A 10,709-nucleotide genomic window follows, 5' to 3' on the forward strand; every position below is an offset into this window, starting at 1 on the left:
GGAGCACCTCAATACATAAGGCAACTGCTAACAGCTCTAAAAGAGGAAATCAACAGTAACACAATAATGGTGGGGGACCTTAACACCTCATTAACACCAATGGACAGATCATCCAAACAGAAAACTAGTAAGGAAACACAAGCTTTAAATGACACAAGAGACCAGATAGACTTAATTGATATTTATAGGGCATTCCATCCAAAAACATCAGATTACACTTTCTTCTCAAGTGTGCATGGAACATTCTCCAGGATAGATCACATCTTGGGTCACAAATCAAGCCTCAGTTAATTTAAGAAAATTGAAATTATACCAAGCATCTTTTCTGACCACAACGCTATGAGATTAGAAATGAATTACAGGGAAAAAAACATAAAAAACACACAAACACATGGAGTTTAAACAGTACATTACTGAATAACCAAGAGATCACTGAGAAAATCAAAAAATACCTAGAGACAAATGACAATGAAAGCACCATGACCCAAAACTGATGGGTTGCAGGAAAGCAGTTCTAAGAGGGAAGTTTATAGCCATACAAGCCTACCTCAAGAAACAAGAAAAATCTCAAGTAAACAATCTAACCTTACACCTAAAGGAACTAGAGAAAGAAGAACAAACAAAACCCAAAGTTAGCAGAAGGAAAGAAATCATCAAGATCAGAGCAGAAATAAATGAAATAGAAACAAAGAAAACAATAGCAAAGAACAATAAAACTAAAAGCTGATTCTTTGAGAAGATAAACAACACTGATAAACCATTAGCCAGACGGATCAAGAAAAAGAGGGAGAAGACTCAAATCAATAAAATTAGAAATGAAAAAGGAAAAGTTACAACAGACACCGCAGAAATACAAAGTATCCTAAGAGACTGCTACAAGCAACTCTATGCCAATAAAATGGACAACCTGGAAGAAATGAACAAATTCTTAGAAAGGTATAACCTTCCAAGACTGAACCAGGAAGAAATAGAAAATATGAACAGACAAATCACAGGTAATGAAATTGAAACTGTGATTAAAAATCTTCCAACAAACAAAAGTCCAGGACCAGATGGCTTTACAGGTGAATTCTATCAAACATTTAGAGAAGAGCTAACACCCATCCTTCTCAAACTCTTCCAAAAAATTGCAGAGGAAGGAAAACTCGCAAACTCATTCTGTGAGGCCACCATCACCCTGAATACCAAAACCAAAGATACTACAAAAAAAGAAAATTACAGACCAATATCACTGAAATCCTCAACAAAATACTAGCAACAAAATCCTCAACAAAATACTAGCAAACAGAATCCAACAACACATTAAAAGGATCATACACCACGATCAAGTGGGATTTATATCAGAGATGCAAGGATTCTTCAATATATGCAAGTCAATCAATGTGATACACCATATTAACAAATTGAAGAATCAAAACCACATGATCACCTCAATACATGGAGAAAAAGCTTTTGACAAAATTCAACACCATTTATGATAAAAACTCTCCAGATAGTGGGCATAGAGGCAACCTACCTCAACATAATAAAGGCCATATATGACAAACCCACAGCAAACATCTTTCTCAATGGTGAAAAACTGAAAGTATTTCCTCTAAGATCAGGAACAAGACAAGGAGGTCCACTCTCAGCACTATTATTCAACATAGTTTTGGAAGTCCTAGCCATGGCAATCAGAGAAGAAAAAGAAATAAAAGGAATACAAATCAGAAAAGAAGAAGTAAAACTGTCACTGTTTGCAGATGACATGATACTATACATAGAGAATCCTAAAGATGCCACCAGAAAACTACTAGAGCTAATCAATGAATTTGGGAAAGTTGCAGGATACAAAATTAATGCACAGAAATTTCTTGCATTCCTGTACACTAATGATGAAAAATCTGAAAGGGAAATTAAGGAAACACTTCCATTTACCATTGCCAGAAAAATAATAAAATACCTAGGAATAAACCTACCTAGGGAGACAAAAGACCTGTATGCAGAAAACTATAAGACACTGATGAAAGAAATTAAAGATGATACCAACAGATGGAGAGATATACCATGTTCTTGGATTGGAAGAATCAATATTGTGAAAATGACTATACTACCCAAAGCAATCTACCAATTCAATGCAATCCCTATCAAATTAGCAATGGCATTTTTTATGGAACTAGAACAAAAAATCTTAAAATTTGTATGGAGACACAAAAGACCCTGAATAGCCAAAGCAGTATTGAGGGAAAAAAACGAAACTGGAGGAATGAGACTCCCTGACTTCAGACTATACTACAAAGCTACAGTATCAAGACAATATGGTACTGGCACAAAAACAGAAATATAGTTCAATGGAAAAGGATAGAAAGCCCAGAGATAAACCCATGCACCTATGGTCAACTAATCTATGACAAAGGAGGCAAGGATATAAAATGGAGAAAAGACAGTCTCTTCAATAAGTGGTGCTGGGAAAACTGGACAGCTACATGTAGAAGAATGAAATTAGAACACTCCCTAACACCATACACAAAAATAAAGACAAAATGGATTAGAGACCTAAATATAAGACCGGGCACTGTAAAACTCTTAGAGGAAAACATAGGAAGAACACTCTTTGACATAAATCACAGCAAGTTCTTTTTTCATCCATCTCCTAGGATAATGGAAATAAAAACAAAAATAAACAAATGGGACCTGATGAAACTTCAAAGCTTTTGCACAGCAAAGGAAACCATAAACAAGACGAAAAGACAACCCTTAGAATGGGAGAAAATATTTGCAAATGAATCAATGGACAAAGGATTAATCTGCAAAATATATACACAGCTCATGCAGGTCAATATTAAACAAACAAACAACCCAATCCAAAAATGGGCAGAAGACCTAAATAGACATTTCTCCAAGAAGACATACAGATGGCCAAGAAGCACATGAAAAGCTGCTAAACATCACTAATCATTAGAGATATGCAAATCAAAACTACAATGAGGTATCACCTTATACGGGTTAGAATGGGTGTCATCAGAAAATCTACAAACAACAAATCTGGAGAGGGTGTGGAGAAAAGGGAATCCTCTTGCACTGTTGGTGGGAATGTAAATTGATACAGCCACTATGGAGAACAGTATTGAAGTTCCTTAAGAAACTTAAAATAGAATTACCATATGACCCAGCAATCCCACTATTGGGCATATACCCAGAGAAAACCATAATTCAGAAAGATACAGGCACCCCAATATTCATTGCAGCACTATTTACAATAGCCAGTTCATGGAAGCAATCTAAATGTGCATCGACAGATGAATGGTAAAGAAGATGTGGTACATATATACAATGGAATATTACTCAGCCATAAAAAGAAACGAAATTGGGTCATTTGTAGAGACGTGGATGCATCTAGAGACTGTCATACAGAGTGAATTAAGTCAGAAAGAGAAAAACAAATGTTGTATATTAATGCATATATGTGGAACCTAGAAAATGGTACAGATGAACTGGTTTGCAGAGCAGAAATTGAGACACAGAAGTAGAGAAAAACTTATGGACACCAAGGGGGGAAAGCGGCAGTTGTGGGTGGTGGTGGTGTGATGAATTGGGAGATTGGGATTGACATGTATACACTGATGTGTATAAAATGCATGACTAATAAGAACCTGCCATAAAAAAAATAAGTTAAAAAAATTACGTAAAAGTCATTCATCTCAAGTGGTTTCATATTTGTATATAGAATTTAAAAAATGTAAATGGTTATCTTGATATTAAAACTATTTTCAGATTATAGAATAAGGAAGAACACTCCTCAATTAATTCTACAGAGCTAGCATAATCTTTTATTTTTTACATCTTTATTGGAGTATAATTGTTTTACAATGGTGTGTTAGTTTCTGCTTTATAACAAAGTGAATCAGTTATATATATACATATGTTCCCATATCTCTTCCCTCTTGCGTCTCCCTCCCTCCCACCCTCCCTATCCCACCCCTCCAGGCGGTCACAAAGCACCAAGCTGATCTCCCTGTTCTATGCAGCTGCTTCCCACTAGCTATCTATTTTACATTTGGTAGTGTATATATGTCCACGCCACTCTCTCACTTTGTCCCAGCTTACCCTTCCCCCTCCCCATATCCTCATGTCCATTCTCCAGTAGGGTCTGTGTCTTTATTCCCGTCTTACCCCTAGGTTCTTCATGACATTTTTTTTTCTTAGATTTCATATATATGTGTTAGCATACGGTATTTGTCTTTCTCTTTATGACTTACTTTACTCGTAGCATAATCTTAATGCCAAAACCTGATAATGATACACCAAAATGAAAACTATAGACCAATTTCAACCCTGAAAATAATTCTAAAAATTCTAAATAAAATATTAGCAAATGAAAAGCAGAAGTGAATTGAAGAATAATACATTATGACCAAGTGGAACTTATCCTAAGCGTGCAAGCAGGGTTCAATATGAGAAAATTTCCAATACATTTAGTAAATAAGTCAACCACTTAAAGGAAAGAAAACATGATTATATCAGCAGATGAAAAAAATTGATATAATTCAGCACCTATTTATTTAAAAAACTAAGTAAAATTGGAACAGAAGTAAACTACCTATACACAAAAGACTATTTACCTCAAATCAATAATAAATATCATAATAAATTGTGAAATACTGGACCCGCTACCATTAAAATCAAGAATGCCGTTATCAGCTCTATTATTCAGTTTTAAGGTTATGACTAATGTAATAAGAGAAGGATGTGAAAATATTATAAACATTTAATACAAGAGACAAAATTACCTTTATATGCAGATAATATAATTGTATAATAGAACACCCAAGAAAGTTTACAAAAACCTGTTAAAACTACGAAGAGACTTTGGTAAGGTCACATAATGCAAGAAAAAAATACAAATATCAATAGCTTTAAAATTTTATAGCAGTAATAATCATCATCACTCAGAAAGTAAAAAGGAAAAATTCAGTGCAGAATAGTGACAACATCTTAAGACATCCAGGAATAAATTTACCTAGAAAGGAACAGGATTCACGTAAAAGAAGTTAATGAAGGAGAGAATAGGGAAGTACACTATGTTGCTGAATAGAAAGGCTCAACCTAATAAAAGTATAACTTCTTCCCAAATTAAGAGATAAATTACAAAAACTATCCCATTTGGGTTTTATATGCACTTGGGAAAAAATTAAATGAAAGGATAAATGTATAAAAAATTCTATAAAAATTTTGATTAAGAAAAAAGGGACATTATAAAAATTGGCAGAGTAGGGAACTTCAAAAACCCATCTCTCCACTAATGCAACGATTAACCTAGCAAAACCCATCAGTTCAAATCAACCTTTTCTGAACTCTGGAATCTAATAAAAACTTATAATAAGTAGTGCTTAATGAAGAAAGAAGCTACTACATTTTGGTAAGAGAGTTTTGTGGCATTTTTACTGAACTGCCTACCATCCCCCACTCCTTACCTTGGGGATAGCCATGGGGACAGTGGCTCAATATATTCCTAGTGTGGCTTGCTGGTGCTGGGAGGGGGAAAATATGGATTTTGTTCTCAAAGAATTGTGATTGTATGTTTTGACTGGTCAGTACATAGGTATTGAATTTCTTTGTGGAAAAAGAGGAATCAGCTCAGAGGATTGCCTTTTTTTTTTTTACACCTCTTGGAATTTTCTCAGAGTTGGAGTAGCCTCCCCAGCAGCGTTAGCCAAATGCAGAACAGCAGATTTGAGAAAGTAGAAGAAAGAATTAATGAAACTGAAGATATATACATTGAAATTTTCTAGTCTGAGGATCAGAAAATAAAAAAGAATGAAGAGAAATGAATAGGACATCGTAAGTATGTGAGACACTATCAAGTATACCAACAGATGCATAATGGGAGTCCTAGAAGGAGAGGAGAAAGAGAAAGTGGCAGAAAGTATATTTGAGGAAATAATGGCCAAATACTTCCAAAATTTGAGGAAATACATGAATCTACATCTCAAAGAAGGTGAACAAATTCCAAGAAGGTTAAACTCAAAGAAATTCCACACCAAGACACATAATCAAACTGTCAAATGACAAAGATAAAGAGAGAATCAGGAAAGCAGAGAGAGAAGCAACTGGTCACAGACAAGGGATCCTAATAAAAATTAACAGCCAATTTCTCTTCAGAAACCATGGAGGCCAGGAGGCAGTGGGTTGATATATTTAAAGTGTTGAAAGAAAAAAAGAAAAACCTCTCAACCAAAATTTGATATCCTGCAAAACTACCCTTTAAAAATTAAGGTGAACTTAAGACATTGCCAGATAAACAAAAGCTGAGGAAGTTCGTTGCCAGTAAACCTGTCTTATAAGAAATCCTAAATGGAATCCTTCAGGCTAGATAGTAATTCAAACTCATATGAAGAAATAAAGAACACGGGTAGAGGTAACTACATAGCTAAGTATAAAAGCCACTATTATTGTACTTTTGGTTTGGAAGTTTTCTTTTTTTTTCTTTATGATTTAGAATACAAATACATAGAACAAAAATATAATTCCATGTTAATGGGCACACAATATATAGAGATGTAAGTTGTGACAATAACAACATAGAGGAGGAGGGATGGAGCTGCATAGGAAAATAATTTTTTATATTATTGAAGCTAAGTTATTATTAATTCAAACTAGCTTGCTATAAACTGAAGATGTTAATTGTAATCCCCAAAGTAACCACTAAGAAAATAACTAAAAACATATATAGAATAAGAAATGAGAAGTGAATCAAAATGATACACTACAAAAAATCAGACACAAAAAAAGGCCATAATGAATTGAGGAACAAAAACTATATATAAGACATATGGAAAACAAATAGCAAAATGTCAGAAGTAAGTCCAGTAATTATAGTTTGAAGGATTTGGGGGAGGGCAATGGACGTAATGGTGTCCTATTTTGATATGTTGGTGTTTGAGGTGTTTATTATTTTTCTGGACATCAGGAAGGAGAGATCCAGTCAGCATGTGGAGCACAGCATTGGGATCTGGTGATATAGAATTGGGAGTCATCAGCATATTGATCAAAGGTTCTCCACACTGGCTGCACATTAGAATCACTTGAGGAGCTTTTAAAAACCACTCATGCTTTGGTCACAATACCCCCCACCTCTCCCCACATACACACTGACATTTAAAACAGATCCCCAGGTGAATGCAACATGCAGCCAAGATTGAGTACCATCATTATAAGTGGTGACTGGAGCTGTTAGGAGTGGATGTGATTATCAGGGAAAGTGCACTAAGATGAGGGGAACTACTTAGAGTGATAAAGGGTCTAGATCTCCACTGTCCGGTACAGTAGTCACTAGCTACATGTGGCTCTTTAAATTTAGATGAATTAAAATGAAATAAAATTAAAATTCAGTTCTATAGTTGCATCAGGTACATTTCGAGCACTTAATAACCAGAGGTGACTCATGGCTACCATATTGGACAGCACAGATATAGAACATCTTCATCATTACAGGAAGTTCTATTGCACAGTGCTGGATGACCCAAATATCTCTTCCACCTCTAAAATATCTGTAATACAGAGAATTCTTCCAAATTCTGGGTAGAAATATACAATATCTATGTTAAAATATGGGTACTTTCATTTGCATAATGCATTTTGATGGCTATGGGCACATGGTGTTTTTATTTTTGTAAGGTCTTCAACTCTTTTTCACTTCTCTTCAAAGTCCAGGCAAGTTATGTAGATCCGCTGGCAGCTGGATTAAATCAATGCTTTTCATTTTCTCTAGAGTGAAGACACAAGCGAAAAATATATATTTGTCTCCCTCAAGTCACTGAGCTACATGGGAGAGTTTAAATCTGTTGTTCAACACTCTATCACATTGTCTGCATGATGTTCCTTGAAGTAGTCAAGGGAAAGGAAGAATGGGATGACACTGATTACAGCAAATAATATGCAGCGTAATTGGTTAAAAGTCTTGCATCTGATTATTAGTCTTGGGGTTGGCTTTCATCCCAGATCCCATAGGCTATGAGAAATGAGTGTCCCCTTTCTGTTACCCCTGCACTTTGGAATCTAAAGTGGCAATGTTCACATAGGAGCTTATTGACCAAATCCTCTTAAAATGGGGCAGAGGGACTTCTTTACAAGTTTTTTCCCTAACAATTAGGGAATATAGGTGAAGAGTACACAGGAGTTCATTGGACTGTTCTTACAACTTTTCTATGTGTCTGAAATTATTTTAAAATAAAAATTGCAAAAAATTTACTTAAACCAGCAAATCATGAATTCTCATAAAAAATCAAACAATGTGGCTTAAGATAAGGAAAAATTTCCAGTCTTCCCCCTCATGCATTTTAAATGAGTTCATCTTTTATGTACATTTTCTATCCAGTTTTCTTCAGTTAATATTTTGTAAGAATTCCCCACACATCATTATCTGTAATAACACTTTTTAAAACTCCTGCCCTTCCCACCACCAATTTCCCTCATGGGGAAGTGGCTCTGCTAGGTGACACTGACACAGTATGTTTCATGCCATCATATGTTAAAATATCATGTTAAATGGCTACATAATATTTCATTGGGTCAGATCAGGTATACCATAGTCTCCAGTTGGGGATACTTAGGTTTCTTCCATTTATCTCTACTGTTATAAATAAAGTGGTGATAGATACTTTTGTACATAAAGATTTTTATATATATATTCAAGGTTATTTGCTCAACTTCTCAGAAGTCAAATTACTGAGTCAAAAGCCAGGAGCATTTTTAAAGATACATACTGCTGAACTTCTTTCTAAAATTGTTTTAGTAATTTATCATCAGTGGTTTTCTAAAGGGAAAGAAAACATCAGAAAGCACAAGAAATAGAAATGGACCTCAGATTTCTCATGTATAATGTATAATTGATGATCCAAAGTTACCTCTCACATGTTCTAAAATTCTCACATAGTGTAACAAATGGGTAATGTGTCATGAATGAAGTGCAGTTTGGATGTTCCACTAGATGTTACTTTCATCTTGGAAGGAAGAAAGTTTGGGGAACCCTTCAACTGATGGTTTGGCATTCTCCATAGTAACAGACATCAAAGGCTATATGAACATTTGTCCATCTCTCTGTTTCAGAGCAGGACTTTATTAAATGGGTCCAAATTTTACCTGTTAGTTTTTTTTTCATTTCTTAAGAAGCGAGGAGATCAGTGCCTTGAGTATAGCTGGTACTAATTAAAATTGTAAAGATCAAGTTTAACTGGAATTATTGTGAGGTGGTTAGGAAAGATACGCAGAAGAGGTAGAACCTGAGCTGAATCTTAAAGGCTGGGTGGGATTTAGACAGGCAGATGTGGGAGGCGGGAGAATACCTCTGTTATATATCGGGTGGGGATAGAAGCCAAGGGTGGGAATTGGCACTGTCTTGGGCATGGCAGTATTTGGGAGGAGAAAGAAGTATGTAAGAGTAGGTAAACTGGACTCGTTTGTTGGTGGATATGAATATATGGTTGAGAAGCTAGGACTTGATCTTATGGGCATTGGGGAGTCAGTCTAGGTTCTTAAACAGAATGTGATCAAGAAAGCTGTATGTTATAAGGTGACTCCTATGGCTGTACAAATGGTAAATTAGAGTAGGAGAGAATGGGAGTATTTCCATAAGATAATGGAGTCCCATGTATCAATAGATTGCTGGCAGTCAAATGGAGAAGAAGAGAAGAATTTTAGAGTTATTTCAAAGGAAGGAAAAACAGGACTTGGTAATGGATAGACTTCAGGAGGTGAGGTGTAGAAAAACCTCAAGATGATATCCAAGTTTAAGCCTTAGTGACCAGAAAAGTGGCAGTGCTGCTATCCATGTGATTGAGGAAGGCTTTTCACTAGGCTGGTTACTAGGGCCATGATATTTTCATGGTAAACTGAGTTTCTGTCAAACATATCCTATTTCTTCATGACTTCCATTTTACTTCAAAGATGCTTATTTTGCCTTCTTCTTGGTCTTCATCTGGCACTGGCTCTTATTTTAACTTTCTCTGTCCCAGAAGGTTTTGCCAAGTAATCTTAAGTGCATAAATGTACTCAAGAAGTTCTGCTGAGTATCCCCTTATAATGCAATCTCCTTCAGTGTGACTGTTTTGTAACTTTCTCCTTTTGCATATTGGGATCTATAAGACCAAGTCACCCTTGTTGTTACTGAGAGGGTTTTACTTTTGTACAAGGATCTATTTCCTGAAAAGTTGATTAGTTCTCCACCTCCCTGCTTGTCCCAGCATACAAGATTAGGACTTGAAATGTTACAAGAGTACAATTTCAAAACAAAAGATGAAAATTGTCAGGGAACTTACCTGGAAATAATGGTACATACCTATATGTGTAAAATGGTGCCGTTTAAAGAGTAGTGTCCTGGGAATTAGGAGACCTGGATTCTAATCTCAGCTCTTCCACTAATTTGAAGTATGAACTTGAACAAGTCACATTTCCTCTTCTTTGTGTCTGTTTCCTTTTCTGTGAAATGAGGAAGACAAAAAAAGTGATTTCTAGGATCAATGCCAGCCCTAAAATCAACTATGTATTAAAACAATAAATGTTTACATAGTATTAGCCACATTTATGATACCTTAGAGACCACTGGGTTAGATACAGCGTCAAGTGAGGGGCACATTTATCAGTTAACCATGTGTTTACTCCATAAAGATAGGACAAGAGGATGATTCAGGCTAAAAGAAAGGAAGTTTGAGAAAATTACTGGTTTGGTCTGT

At 35.5% G+C, this 10,709-nt stretch overlaps 1 protein-coding gene across 1 annotated transcript in view; it reads right to left on the reverse strand.

Annotated features, from left to right (window-relative positions):
- The window catches only part of TRPC5 (transient receptor potential cation channel subfamily C member 5), a 158,164-nt gene extending 147,718 nt beyond the window's left edge, over positions 1–10,446 (reverse strand). The window contains exon 1 of the mRNA XM_004281548.3: positions 10,316–10,446. The gene's annotated coding sequence lies outside the window, so the exon portion shown is untranslated. The remainder of the gene's footprint in view (positions 1–10,315) is intronic.
- Between the last annotated feature and the right edge of the window lie 263 nt (positions 10,447–10,709).

Source organism: Orcinus orca, chromosome X (assembly GCF_937001465.1).
Source record: "Orcinus orca chromosome X, mOrcOrc1.1, whole genome shotgun sequence".
NCBI classification, from domain to species: domain Eukaryota; kingdom Metazoa; phylum Chordata; class Mammalia; order Artiodactyla; family Delphinidae; genus Orcinus; species Orcinus orca.